Consider the following 16,011-nt stretch of genomic DNA (forward strand, 5'->3'; position numbering starts at 1 on the left):
CAGCTTCTTGTAAACGTGTTTTTGTTTGGCTTGTTACTGCCTTTTGTCAAATAACCCTGACAATGCTGTACAATAAATATTTTCTATTTACTAAATGTGTATGTTCCTCCTCTGTGGTCTGTAAAAGTTACAGTAACAGACTGGTGCAAGAGAAAATCCCAGTGGTTTGATTTTGCTCAGAACCTGTCTTCTGGGAGAGAGGTGGGAAGAATCACACAAAATCTACAGACAGGGTAGGTGACACCGTCCAGTGCAGTTTGATTATGAGTAAGTGATGCATGGGTTCCGTGGTCACCGGCCAGCAGTGATCACGGAACGCTGCGGATGGCTCGACGGTGCGCAAGAAAAAAAAACATGCAGAGACAGACTAGTTTCTATGGAGAAGTAGGGACGGAATGGCCACCCCCCTCTAGTGAGGAGCGCGCCGATTTACCGTCCAAACCTGCGTTTATTGGGCTCGTTTTGCATAATAATTCAGGTAAAGTACAGTACTCATTAGGGGGAAGTAAGGAACAATAGATAACAAGGAAGTCTGAGGATCTATTTTGAGTCGGGGTCAAAAAGCTGTAAGACTTTGAGGAACAAACTAACTTCCTCCTTGGACCCTTCTCATTCAACTGAGAGCATTCTAAACAAAGGAGGTTTCATAGTAATTTACATATTCTTTCTTAGGCCTGATCACCTGGGGAATCCTCCCTTTTCAGCACAGAGCTGCACCACCCTGTCATTGTTTCAGGCTTAGGTGGAGCAAGGGAACTAAGGCAATAAGGAGATTTTCTCCCAGACGAGGAGAATTCAGGCTGTGTCAAAGCCGAGGAACGAGGGTCCATTGCCCCCTTTTGCTGCAGCCCCCAAAGTCCTTCTTTTGGGGGGCCTCCCATGTGATTGTGCCTGTCTTAGATCATTCCCCCCTTGGGGAATCTTACCCGTCTTTGGCTAACTGACCAAGCTTTGGGGTTCAGTTATGAATGAACCAGCCCTCCTATCAGAGAGTTAAGCTTTTGTCTCCTTACTGGCTTACAGTTCCAAGGGTGTTCCCTTAGCCTTAGCCTAGGCGGGGGTTTCAGCTTCTGATACCAGGCAGGGCAGTTCCCTATAAGTAAGGTGGTAACTCAAGTTCTAATAATTAAAAAGGAACTCCAAAATCTAAATTTCCAACACCACGACAGACATCTCTTTGGGCTTCCTGACAGAATGGGCGAGGCACGACAAACTCCCGGACCTTCAGCAGAACTGTAGAGTCAGAAGCATCTAGAAGCCCCCCTCTTTGTTTCATTTGTGCCCTGCGAGGCTTCTTTCTCCCTGGCTCACAGTCTAGGGGGGCTGGTGTCATACTCTGGTGTCCTCTTGCTCACCCCAAGTTCTGTTCCTCTACATTTTAATGGAGATGTCTCTGGTCCTCAAAACAAGGGAGCCTCTGTTACTCACGTCTTCAGCCATAAAATACCTGCATAGTAAGACACTGACCGAGTGTCATTCAAAGGGAGCACATGGTGGCACACGGGCCAGATTCCTGAGATCATGATGTGTTTGGATGGAGTGAGCTCAGTGCAGAAAGAATGACCAAGATCAGGGGCTGAGCCAACAGGCATTTCTTCAGAATGGCACCCAGAAAACAGCGTGGAAGATCACAGAATGGGAGCTTGGTATTTCAGGAGGAAAGGTCATATGAGAGCAAATAAGAAACGAGAAGAAGGAGAAGATGGAGAGGATGAAGGAGGAGGAGAAGGAGGAGGAGAAGTAGAAAGTGAAAATGAAAGTGTTTCCGGTGTGTAGGTCAAAGGGACACTGTATATCATGCTAGGTCACAAAGGCCTCCCCTCGGAGGGCCCAGAAGTTTCAATCGTAAGGAAGATAGTTGGAGAGGCTGGGTTTAGGATCCAGATACCACAAATAGTAATTTTTGCAGAGAACACTTTGAGAGGAAACCAAAGAGAGGGGAAACGAGGTTTTATTGCCTACTTTGTGCCAGACACTTTGCTAAGCACTTTGCATTCATCCTCATTTAATCTCCCCAGTAGGACTGCCACGTGGCTGCTTTGGAGAACTGAGCCAGCTTGCCCAGAGTCTTTGGCCAGTGCGCGGCCGCCAGGCATTCTTCCCCACCCAGGCCAGTGCAGAGCCTGCGAACTGATCTTCCTCTTCAGAGCCCAGGACGGCACACGGGCGTTAGTATCGTGATGACTACGCCCCCTTCTGTGTTCCCACAGCATTTACCCTCATCCCTGACGTCCCTGCATTTCGTGTCTCTTTCTCTCCAGAGACTGTAAGCTCCTGTGAGCTTGGCACCCAGTTTTCTTTCTAATTTCTGAACCGTCAAGACAAAACAGTTACTCAGGAAATGTTTGCTGAGAAAAGAAATGAGTGTGTAACCCCATCTAGATGTCTCCAATCACTTCTCTGAAGATTTATTTCAAGATATTTAGAGGGCCCGGGGCTCTAAATGTCCACTAGTCCCATCTCTGCCACCTGGAGGAACATATGTTTCCTTCGTGAAAAGCAAGCTTTCCTTCCGACATCAGAGAGAGCTGTCCCACTGCGCAGCGGGTCTGAGTGCCTGCAGAAGAGGGTGGCGATATGCAGTGCCCACTGAGCCCAGCCAGAGGTTTGGGAAGGCAGGAGTGGGTGAAGGAAACAGCGCCCTCTGCAGGTGAACTCCAGGTGAGACACGTGCTAAAGAGGAGCTCTAATTAAGATGAAGACAAGTGAGTCACCGGTGGGGAAGGCATAGGCTGGGGCGTTCCTTCTGTACAGAAGTACACACTTTAGGCAAAGCAAAAGGCAAACCCAGTCACCAAGGCTTGAGAGGACATGGAGCCTCATTAGGACATTGAAGTAATAACACCACTAAACAAACAAAAAAAAGCTTAATTTTCTCAGGGTAGCTTAAGAAGCAATATTTATAAATTAATAAGCAAGAGAAATGAAACAGGAGAGAATAACAAAGGCTGAAAAGGAAAATAGTTGTAGAATCATAGAGTTGGGAGTATATTTAGAAGCCACTTAAAATATATTCTCACCGCATTAGAGATTCTATTCCCATTGCTCCTGTTTCTCTTCCTGTGTCAGACAGGGGTCAGGTGAGAAGCTGCCCCTTAGTGGGGAGGGCAGCGGGGCCAGGAGTCACAATATCCATCAACTGCAGTTCTGCAATGACAGAGAGCAGGCTGTCCTGAACACTGGGAGAGCGAGTCCAAAATGACATCATTAATAATTCACAGGGCTGGGGAGAGGCCGGAACTAATAAGACACAAATCCAAGACAGAGGTATCTGAGGGCCAGGACACCGAGGGGCCAGACCAGAAAGGCCACAGCAGGGCAGTAGTCTGATGGAGTTCCGGACTCAAAGTGTCGGTGACCCAAACGGGCATTCGGTGACAACTACAGAGGCTTAGATGTGTGACCTGGTTTATTTTCAGGGGTGGGATGGATTGAGGTGAGTTTTGCCCTCTGCTTAAGAATATTCAGAGGCTAGGATTTTGCATTTGAAAAGGGACTCTAATAGTTAGAAAATTCTTCATTTTCCAGAACCAAAATTTGCCTTGTACTAACTGGTGTCCAGAGTTCTGCTCTCTGGAAAAACATTGAGCAAACTGAGTGTGCATCCACCATGTGCATGACTTCCCTTCAGCCACTTGGACGTGGTAATTATGCTGCTAGTGGTCCATACTCCACAACAGACAGCTTCACTTCCTTTAACTGTCATCTTTGTTGTTGGGATCCCACACCCCTAATCACACCATGGTTGTATTCCAGTCTTTGAATTTCCTTTAACAATGTTGCATCTAGAACTAGACATGATACTGCACAAATACTCTGATTCTCATGAACCATGATTCTGGTATGGCTGCCTAAGATTATGTCAATTTTATTAGCAGTCTTGCTACATTTTGAGCGCACGCTTAGCTTAGGGTCAGCTCCAACCCTTAAGTCATTTTCATATAAACGGGAGGAAGTGGATGTGAATGAGACTGTTTTGATGCGTGGGTCACCGGCTGGCACTGATCACGGAACGCTGCAGATGGCTCGTCGAAACTTGAGAAAAAACATACACAGAGACAACCAGGTCCTGTGGGGGAATAGGAACAGCAGGGCCACTCCTCACGCGGGGGGTGCCTTGGCCACCCTCTCTCCTGGAGGGAGCCATGGCGACCCTCCCTGGAGGGGAGAGCATGCCATTCCCCCTCCGGAGAGGCTTTTTATTGGTTTTGTTTGCATAAGAATTCAGGTAAAAGCTAACTACTCATTGCTAGGAAGTAAGGATCAAACAATAGAAAACAAGGAAGTCTGAGGGCCTATTTTGAGTCAGGGTCAAACAGCTGTAAAACTTTAAGGAACAAACTAACTTCCTCCTTGGACCCTTCTCATTCAACTGAGAGCATTCTAAACAAAGCAGGTTTCACAGGATTTTACATATTCTTTCTTAGGCCTGATCACCCGGGGAACCCGCCCTTTTCAGCACAGAGCTGCACCACCCTGTCATTGTTTCAGGCTTAGGTGGAGCAAGGGAACTAAGGCAACCAAGAGATAAGGAGATTTTCTCCCAGACGATGAGGACTCAGGTTATGTCAAAGCCAAAGAGCGAGGGTCCATCACCCCCTTTTGCTGTAGCCCCCAAAGTCCTTCTTTTGGGGGCCTCCCACGTGATCGTGCCTGTCTTAGATCATTCCCCCCTTGGGGAATCTTACCCATCTTTGGCTAACCAACCAAGCTTTGGGGTTCAGTTATGAATGAAGCAGCAGAAGCAGCATTCCTGCCAGGGAGATAAGCTTTTGTCTTCTTGCTGGCTTACGGTCCAAGGCCACTCCCTCAGCCTTAGCCTAGGTGGGGGTTACAGCTTCTGATACCAGGCAGGGCGGTTCCCAACACTATTTTATTAATTTGGGTTTCTCCAGAAACAGACCCTGGGAGGAGGGTTTGAGTGCAAGTCCTGTATTGAGAAATGATCGCGGAGCACCAACGGGACAGTGGGGAAAGAGGCAGCAAGTGATACGCAGCCATTACACAAGTCTCCCTGGGGGAACTCAGTTCTGCTAGAGACAGTGGAGAACATGCTCACAATCGCCCCCACGTGCCAAACGGCAAGGGCGTTGGGAGCATTTGGTCACCAATAACTGCCATGGTGGAGGGCTGCTGGGGAGAGACGTGCATGTTAATTCCAATTATTTCCAGTGTTTCCCATGTGCAGGCTCTGGTCTCCAAAGAAAGCCTTCAGGCGAACAGCTGCAGATGCTGGCAGCTGGAAACCTAAGAGCTGGGCGCTATGGGGGAAATGTCAGAAGGGAACTGGGCACCAATGGAATCTTCTATAGATGTTACATGCTGCTGATAGATAGATAATAACATACATATACACAGATGCAGATACAGCACAGATAAAGATGAAAACAAGGAGCTGGAGGAGGCAAAGCAAAGGTGCATTTAGTGTCCCAGCCCCCATTCCCCGACCCCCACATACAAAATTTAGAATAAGCGGTAAGAAAGGGCGGGGATATCCTTGTAAGCCAGCAGAAAAGATAAGCCCTGTAGATCACGAGGGTCAGAACTCATGCTCTGGGAAAACTGAGCAGAAGGCTGGCCTATAGCAGGGTAGTAAAAAGATGCAGGTGACATCAAAACAGAGGCGAGGAGCAGGTGGTACTGCGCTCTTAGCAACAGCAGGAGAAAGAGCCACAAAGGATGTGAGAGGTCAAGGGTGGGTCAATGTCACCATGTGGGCAGTGTAAGGCAGGGAGAGATGTGGACAGGTGGCTGTGGAGAGAACGGATCTCGTCCACAGGGACAAATAAAGTAACCACAGGCGTCAGCCCAAGCAGAAGTTGAAAGACAGGAAGTTGGAGGTACAGGCTGTGTGCAAATTGTACAAAAGGCGATACTCTCTCTTCAAACACTTGGCAGAGTTGGGCAATGCCATGGTTTTTGCCATGTGGCATGTCAGGGCTTATGGTAGAGCATCAAAGTGAGCTTCTTAGTATTCACAAGCTAAAAACATTAAAAGCATTTGTTACTGACATTAGCAAAAATACTCCATAAACATTATTTTGTGGGTATTTTGTAATTTACTTAACCATCCCTATATTGTTAGACACTTACGTTGTTTATAATTTTTGACTCCTAGATAGTATGAGGAATTATCTCACACCAAAGGTTTCCTATATGTATTTCTTTCAGCTGCCTTCTAAGATTATGTTATCAGCTATTGGATGATGATGATTGTTTATCTACTGGAGAACAATGTACATTTTACATCACATTTAACTTTGTCATAACATCCTTTGAGCTAAGGCTTATTCTCATTTTATGAATGAGAGAACCGAGGTTAAAATGAACGAAATAGCTTGCCTACGATCTCAAAGCTGGGGGGACACAGAGCAGCCAGCACACTCCCCGAGGCCCAAAGCCCACCCTCCTCTGAACCACCACACTGTGCTGAAAATGATGCTGAAGACCATGTTGACGTTGCTGCACTGAAACCGTTCTGCGAGCTCTTGATACATAAGCACACTTCGTGTGAATAGCAAAATAATGAAAATTTCATACTGCCATTGGGGGGGCGGGTATGAATTATGCCCCAAAGGGCTCTGGATTCCAGGGAGTTGGAGAGTTTGCCTAGTTCCTCAAGCACAGCCACTGCCAGATACCGACTCACAATGGAAACCTACAAAGAGAAAAAATTATAACTCACACAACACTGGCTACTTGTAGTAATTTATAAAGGTCCTAGAAAAATACTTGGAGTAAAAAATATTTATGGTAATCATTGTGTTCTACGGCTCTACAATTTAATAAATAGCATGCTATTCAAAGTAACCTGTTTACTGGGAATTTCTCAAAGAATCACTTTCATACAAAGGAGGTCAATATTACTTCCAGAATACTTACTAAAAAATTTTAGCATTAAAAAAAATGTTAGAAAAGGTACAAAACCTCACCTCAAAAATGTAAAAAATTCACGAGTGGATGTAGAGATAGTCATCTAAATCCCTAATGAGTGTCACTTACCAGTTATAAAATTGACATTGTTTGGTTATCTCTAAAGTTTCAACATATTAGCTACATTCTTTAAATAAATTCAGCTCTCATTTTTAAGACTAAACTCAACAGATTCGACATACCTAAATGTTTCACTGAGAAGTACATCTAGTTTAGGAGGCAATCCTAATATATTTGAAAGAGGCCTAAATGGAAAATTTTAGCCATCCCCCTAATTAGCTATTTAGTTAAAGATAAATCAATGGACTCTTTAAGCCTCAGCATTTTTAAGTCTACAATAATGAGTTTGGAACATATGAAATGATAATAAATATGTTAAAAGATTTATGTGTCTCTGTGTCCCTAGTATTATATTCTTGAATTAGTTTAATCTATATACTGTGTAAAGTGTGTGCTGATCACAATATACTATGTGCTTATATATCAGGAAGGAAGGAAGGAAGGAAGGAAGGAAGGAAAGGGAGGAAAAATGGGAGGCAGGGACAGAGGGAAGGAAGGAGAGAAGAAGTAAAGGAGGAAAGGAGAAAGAATAACGGGGAGGAGGAAAGAAAAAGGGCGAGGAGGGCAAGGAAGGGAGGAAGGAGAAAGGAAAGGATAAGGGGAGGGTGAAAGCCTGAACTACAACTTCAGAGCTTTACTAAAATAACATTTATTTCATGGCCCATAAAATCACGGACAGGTTGCAACACCATCCCTCCTCCTGGGGGCAGCCCTAGGTGGAACGCGAGGTCTCTGAGCCACTGCAGTCAGCGAAGTGTGTGACTGGAGGTTCGAGCCCGATGCTAGTGAGAGCCAGACAGAAAGCGGTGTCTTCCTTCTCCCCACACTCCTGGGCCCTAGAGCTAGCGCTGCGTGCCCTGAAATCTAACTGCGGTGGAGGCTGGGGAATGTCGTCATCCTAATGCCCGAGGAAGACGATGGTGAACACGTTTCATTGCCTCTGCCAAAGTTATTACCCTCAATCTACAGATAAGAAAAGTGGAGCTTAGATGTAGCAGGGTTCACAGCTCCTGAGTGATGATGACAAAACGAACAGGGTGGCCAGAACCCAGGGCTTCCCCGAGTGAACACCAAATCGTGCTAACCTCTAAGCCTGCTTTACCCCCTGGACTGCTCCCAGGAAACGGAGTAATTGCGAGTGCAGAGTCTGTTGGTTCTTCTCCTTTTTCAAGTTGTTACTACGATGCATGATCTGCTTCTACGTAGCCATGTAGCCTAGGGCTCACGGCAGGAATTCTTTGCACAGATTTCGGTGGCTGATCCTTTTATCAAAACCTACTCTGATGATGAAGAGTGCCGCCAGCTCTTCGGGGAAGGTTCTGCCACCCCAGGTCACTGGACGTGACTTAAAATAACCTTCACTCTTCCATAATGAGACATTGAAGTTACCGTGGGTCGTGGTCATGCGTGGGAGGGGCACTTTTCAATGGAAACCATTCACGTTCCTAATTTTCTCATAATGTTTAATCAAATGCAAGTGCACTTCCTAGTGCCTACCTTGTTAAATAACCAGTTAAACGTGATGAGATTGGGAAATGGGAACTCATCCGACCGCGGGATTACTGGGGAACCCCAGGGCTGGAAGGAAATCCCTTTCTAGGAGGTACGAGCACTTGGTACTTCTTCAGGCTGATGATATCTGACTTGATAGAATACACTCTACTTCTCCTGGAGAAATAGGTAGCATTCATGACTTGATTAGATACATTTTATCTCCCTGTGAAAGCATACCCTTTCATGGAGAGCGTGGGTGCAGCGTCCCAGGCAAAAAAAAAAAAAAAAAAAAAAAAAGAGTCTCAGCAGATCAGGGCTCGAGGCCCAGAGAGATGGGGGTTAAGAGGGCTCTGACCAGTGACCCACGTTCTCCATGCCCAGTGATCCTGTGGGCTGACGTGAGGTTGCCAAGATACCAGGAAGGCATCATTTAAGGCGTTATTTACAGTCACTCTTTTGAAAATCCCTGCGGCACTGATTCTCAGGCAATTCCTACACATTCTAACAGGTAGTGAAATCCTGGTCTGCGGGTCGAATGCTGTTTTGTTTCTATCTACTCTACATTCAGAAAGACTGTTGATTCTCACCGCTCCTTTCCACCCCCAGCCTCCAGTTTAAACCTTTATGTCTCGGATCTGAAACCCCAAGAGACTGCAAATATTATCCACTTCCCCTTTACTATTCAACCATTCTAAATTTGCCTAAAAATAAAAGCTAAGCTAAAGGGAAAACAGCTACGCATGAAAGATTTCGTTTTCCCTGATTATCATTTTGCTGTTTACCATTTCTGTTGGCAGAGGCAGGTACAAAAGGACAAGCTTTAGTTTTTTCTGGCTCTTGTGCACGTTAAAATTATGAGACTGCAGAGCATTATGTAGAATGTAGAAAGCAGTTTCACTTCCAACCGTAAGTATGTATATTCCTCGTCTTTACAAAAAACACAAACATGAGAGGTTTTAATTTTTATCTCCAAAATGTTTAATGAAAGCTTTGGAAATACCATCTCTGTATATTTAAAACAAACAAAGAAAAGAAAATATTTCCAAGCTGCTTCTCCTTAAGCTGCAGTCTAGAAAGAGTCCTAAAACACTGCTGAATATTAAAAATAAACTTCACCCCCACTGCCAAAGTTAGAGGAAGAATAAGAAAATCTTTTCCACATTTTAGAAACCACAGGCTCATGCAAGATACTGGAAATAAAGCCTGAGATGTCAGTGAATTTAATTCCTTAGCAAAATCCATTGCCCTTTGTATTAAAAAACAAAGTTACAAAGGGTATTTTTGCAAACACCACAGCCCCATTTGATTCTGCAACTGCTCAGAGAGTTGTGGGAGGTTCGTCCAGAGATTTTTAAAAAGAATGCCAAGAGCTACTTTGTTGAGTCACCAGGCCAAAGGCAAGGTTGGGGTTTATTTCTTTCTGGATACAAAAGAATAGCACACTGTTTGACACATTTAGTAGTTTGCTGCTGAGGATCATGGTTCGGGACGGGCACCTCGGAGCCTGATGATTTCAACAATGCTCTTCCTGTAGAAGTAAATTCTCCCTGTTGGAAAGAGACAACTTGTATCTAGGAGTTTTTCAAGCCCCCAGGTTTTTGATAAATTACTTAACAATAATGCATGTGAAAAATACAACGGGGTCCCTCTCTCGCAGCAGTTCTCAACCCGGGCTGTCTTACAAATAAATTAAACGAACATGGGCCTGGTCTTCCAGTGTTTGTCTTATTCAGCCTCAGGTGAGAATCACTGTCTTAAAAGTATAAGTAGGGACACTGGATTTGAACAAGAAGAAGGAAAAGGAATTCTCAAGAGTTGCAGAAGTCTATGTTTTAAAAATGCCTTGTTCCTTCCTACCTATAATCCTGGCTCATGTTTTGTATAGCAAGCGATCTAAGAGTCCCCCAGAGAATCTGCCAAATGGGGGCAGAATAGCTACATTCAATGACAACTCGGAAGAAAATGGAGAACTTTCTTTTTGGTCTTCATTCCTCGTCATCTTCCCACAGGAACCAGTGTCCTTCAGTAAGAGCTGGATTCAGACTGAATACCAACCAGGCAGGGGGGATGGAAGAGGCAGTGCTGGAAGGTGAACTCTATGTGCTGTCAACAACGACATCGCTGGTTTTCTTCCTTATATATTTTTTCCACACAGATATGGACACACTTTTCTCTTCATCTGAGTCCCATCAGACTCCCTGTGGTTCTCGTGTATGTAAGAAAAATCCCTACTGTATTCACTAAGGAGCAAGTTATAAAGAATGGACAGAGAGACAGGAATTGTGTTCTTTTCTAAGAGTCCACAGAAATTCAAAAACTAGACGTGTGGACAAAATGTGCAGGCATGCAACGGTGGGAGTGGCAGGACCCGGTGCAGTTCCGAGCCTCCCCCTGCACAGCAGGCGTGCCCACCACCGCCGGCATCCGCGGCATCACCGGCCCGCCTGGCTGCCTGCACAGGAGAGAGCCGTGCAGCAAGAGGCACCCAGCGAGCCCATGCTTAGACCATGACAGACTGATGTCTTTATCTCCCAGAGAGCTTTGCACACACTAATTGCCCAGTTACATACCTGATCAACGCATGAATATCAAATGCTGAATTTCAAAGGAAGGGTGTCTTCCATAGTTTCTTCTTATTCTATAACCATTAGTAATAGAGGACGTGCAAAGGAAGTTGTCAACTCAGGTAGCATTAATTCTGATACCCACCTATGAACTGTGGAATTTTTAAAAACTATTTTGAGAAAAGAAATACAGCTAGCATCATGGCTCATGGAAATTTTGATGTGTGCGTCTGTGTATAACATGATGCTTGTTCTAGGTGCTTCTGATAAGACAGAGATGAAAAACAGAGGAGCCCACAGCATCAGGCATTATAATAGACACATTACACAAATGGTGTCACTTAATTTGTTCATACATATTCTATTTATTATTTATTACCTCATTTGACTTAATCCTTCACAATAACCTTATGAATTTTGGTATTATTTTTTCATATATTTGTAACCAGATCTTACTCCATAAGCCCCTTTTCTTTTCTACACTAGGATTTCCTCCCCACAAAAATTTCTGGAAGCAAGCTAAGTGCCCATCAGTAAATGAATGGATCAAAAAACTGTGGTACATTTACATGATGGAACACTAAGCAGACGAAAGAAAGAAGGAGCTCCTACCCTTTGCAACAGCATGGATGGAACTGGAGAGCATTATGCTAAGTGAGATAAGCCAGGTGGTGAAAGACAAATACCATATGATCTCATGTTTAAGTGGAACCTAATCAACAGAACAAACAAGCAAGCAAAATATAACCAGAGACATTGAAATTAAGAACAATCTGACAGTAACCCGAGGGGAGGTGGGAGGGGATAATGGGGAGTAAGGAGGAAGAGTTTTCAGGAACAGTTATAGAGGACACATGGACAAAACCAACAGGGGATGGAAGTAGGAAAGGGAGGTGGGGATGGTTGGGGTGGGGAGAAGTGGTGGGGGGTAAATACAGACAACTGTACTTGAACAACAATATATTTTTTTAATTTTCTGCATAAAACCAAAATATCAAAAGTATTTTATATTCAAATAATTTTGAAAAGCCCCAGTTAAATGAAATTAAAGATACTTCCTTACTATATGTGTAAAATGCTAACTAAAGTGGTTAAATCAAAATGCAAACCTTTATTTTCAATGAGCTCTCTTGGGGACACTTTGCCTAGAGAAAGACCTTTTGTGACTTTTTAAAAATACTATACTGTCCTCAGAAGTTACAGGCTCTCAAGAGACTGAATAAAGCCCCAAATACCCATCTCAAAGGCAGAATGCGGTCACTGTTCTTAGAGAGCGAGAGGGAGAAGCCGGAGCAGTTCAGACAGAAAAGAGGAATGCCTCCGGCAGCCAGGATACACTGCCCAGGAAATGCGACATTTGGACCCTATCATCAGTGCCACCCATTTCCTCCCAGGACCCCACACTCCAAGCCAGTGATTAGCAATGCTAGTCAGTTGCTTAAAGAAAGCTTTGTCAGGAGCATGATAGGAGCGGGAAGCTCCTTAGGGATTCAGAATCAAAGGCTCCACTCCGTACCTGCATTTTTAAAGATGAACTGTATGCACATTTAAGTTAGAGAGACGCTGCTTCAGTTCATTGGTTCTCATCTTTGCTGCATATTAGAATCAACTGAAGAGTTTTTAGAAAATTTACTCCAGACTGAATAAGTCAGAATTTCTGGGGATGAGACCCAGGCATCGCTATTTGTAACATGCCATGGTGATTCCAGAATGCAGCTAAAGTTGAAATACTGTGGTTCGGATCTGGGGATTACCAATAACTTCCAAATCCCCGAGGTCCTAATTCTAGACTAGTCTCTCTCCGCCACCCCCTCTCCTCTCTCCTCCCCTCCTCTCCCTTACCTCTATTTCTATTTCACTGTTTCTGTATCCCTCTCTCTTTCCTTTTCCCTTTCTCCAGTATTCAAAGGGTCAATTATCCAAGAAGATAAAACAATCTTTAATATGTGCTCACCAAACAACAGATCGTCAAACTGCATAAAGCACAACCCGATAGAATTCCAAAGAGAAATAGTAATTCTACTGTCATAGTTGGAGACTGCAACAATCCTCTATCAGAAGCGGACAGATCCAGTCGGCAGAAAATCATTAAGAACTTAGGTGAACTCAGCAACACCATCAATCACCTGGATGTAATTGACACTACAGACTCCTCGTCCAACAACAGTGGAATACGCTTGTTATTCCACTAGAGAGAAGTGGAATTCTTCTCAAGCTCACAGGGATGGGCCACATTCTCAGTGGTTAGACGCATCTTGAAACATTTTTTATAGTATAGAAATCATACATTGCTTGCTGTCAGATCACAATGGAATTAAACTAGAAATCGACAACAGAAATACAACTGGGTAATTCTAAAACATACAGAAGGTAAACAACATACTTCTAAATAACAAACAGGTCAAAGAGGAAATTTCAAAAGAAATGAAAACTATTTTGAACTAAATGAAAATAACTACACAAATTATCAAAATTTGTGGGATGAAGCAAAAAGAACCCTTAAAGGGAAATTCATAATATTACATGCATATATTAAAAAAGAAAAAAGATCTAAAATTCTCGCTAGGGAGCTGGAAAATGAAGAGCAAATAAAACCCAAAGGAAACAGAAGAAAAGAAATAAGAGTTAGAACAGAACACAGGGAAATTGAAAATAGAAAATCAGCATCATAAGTGACAGAGAGGCTGTCATGGCAGATTCCATGGACACTAAAAAGAATAATAAAAGGACACCAGAAACAACTTTATGCCCATGAACTTGAGAACTTAGGTGAATGGACCAGTTTCTTAAAAGACGCAACCTACCAAACTCAGACAGGAAGGACTAGATAAAATGTTCTCAGTAAAATGGGAATCGAGGGTAATTTTCTCAACTGGACAAAAAATCTATAAAACACTTACAGCTAATGTAATACTGAAGAGCAAAAACCAAAGCTTTCCCACAAAGACCAGGTGTGAAGCAAGAATGTCCCCTCCCAACACTCCTTTTCAACAGTGGAAATCCTAAATGGCACAATAAGGCAAGGAAAAATAAAAATTATACCAATCGAGAAGAAAGATGTAAAACTATTTTGTTTAAAGATGGCAGTCAATAGTCTATGTAGAAATCTGAAAAAAAAATAGACAAAAACCCTTATAGAACTAATAAGTAATTATAGGAAGGTTATAGGATAAAAGGTTAATATACATAAGTCAATTGCTTTCCTATATGCCAGTAATGGACAATGAAATTTGAAGTTAAAAATGCAATATTATTTACACTAGCATCTCAGAAAAATGGAATACTTAGGTACAAATCTAAGAAAATATATACAAGATCTATAGGGGGAAAACTACAAAACTCTGAAGAATAAAAATCAAAGAACTAAATTAACGGAAATTCCTTGTTCATGGATAGAAAAACAATGTGAATGAAAAGTCAGTTCTTCCCAATTTGATCTATAAATTCATTGTAGTCTTAAATAAAATCCCAGCAAGGTACTGTGTCATAATTGACAAACTGATTCTAAAGTTTAGATGGAGAAGCAAAAGACCCCAAATAGTAAACACAGTGTTGAAGGAGAAGAACAAATCTGGAGGAGGACCGATACTACCCAGCTTCAAAACTTACTATGAATCAAGACACTGTGTTATTACTGACAAAAGAATAGACAAATAGATCAGTGGAAAAGAACAGAAACAGGCCCACATAAATACAGTCAATGGATCTTTAACAAAGGAACAAAGGTAGCATAATAGAGAAGGGTAAGTTTTCTAACAAATGGTGTTGTGAGAACAATTAGACATCCATATTTTTTTTAAAAAAATGATTCTAGATACAGAGCTTCTGCCTTTCACAAAAATTAACTCAAAATGGATCATAGACCTGGATTTAAAGTGCTAAGCCGTGAAATTTCTAAAAGATAACACAACAAAATCTTGCTAATTTTGAAGTCTGGCAATGATTTTTTGATATATCACTGAAGGCATGATGCATGAAAAAGAATACTTAATAAGCTGGACTTGGTTAAAATCAAAATTTCCTGCTCTGTGTAAGACAAATGTTGAATAAATTAGAAGAGGTGTCATAAACTGGGAGAAAATAGCTCCAAAAGAAGCATCTGAGAAAGGATGATTATCCAAAATGTCCAAAGAATGCATAAAACTTGACAATAAGAAAACAAACAAACTAATTTTAAAAATTGGGCCAGATAAAGGCCACAGACCTTAAGAGACACCTCACAAAAGAAGACACACAGATGGCAAATAAGCATATAAAAGATAGTGCATGTAATAGGTCAAGAAATACAAATTGAAACAACAATGAGATATCGCTACTCATTGATCAGAATGGCCAAAATGTGAAACACTGAAAAAAACTTCAACGGGGTGCAGATGTGGAGAAATGGGAACTGTCATTTATTACTGGTGGGGATTAAAAATCGTACAGCCACTCGGGAGGACAGTTCAGCAGTTTCTTACGAAATTAAACATAGCTCAGTTTTGCTCTAAAACATAAAAGTCTTAAGTAAAAGTTATTGTTAATTGTATTAAGAAAGATAGAATGGTGGATGTGCAGGTAAAAAAATCTGTATATTTTTAGCAATGTTCATTGAAATACTGATGAAATGGTATGTTTAGAAAAATACATTTAAAATAATTCAAAAATAAAATAGGAAAAAAATAAAATCAGAAGTATGGAATACATTGATATGAATGAGGAGTATTAGAAGATTATTATACTACTCTCTATACTTGCATGTTGCATTTTATTTAATGTTACAATTTAACAACAAGAAAATGGTACCCAGTAAAAGCTGAGCCCAGAGTTTCAATTCTCCCTGAAAGGTGACCTGTTTAACCCAGATCTTGTTATCTCTGAAGAATTACTCAGCATATCAATGAGTATAGTGTTTTATATTCTATTTATGAGACCATCTCACCTACTCCATCTTGTGCTTTGTTTTTTTTCACTTATGTTG

This window comes from Phyllostomus discolor, chromosome 4 (assembly GCF_004126475.2).
Source record: "Phyllostomus discolor isolate MPI-MPIP mPhyDis1 chromosome 4, mPhyDis1.pri.v3, whole genome shotgun sequence".
Taxonomy (NCBI): Eukaryota; Metazoa; Chordata; class Mammalia; order Chiroptera; family Phyllostomidae; genus Phyllostomus; species Phyllostomus discolor.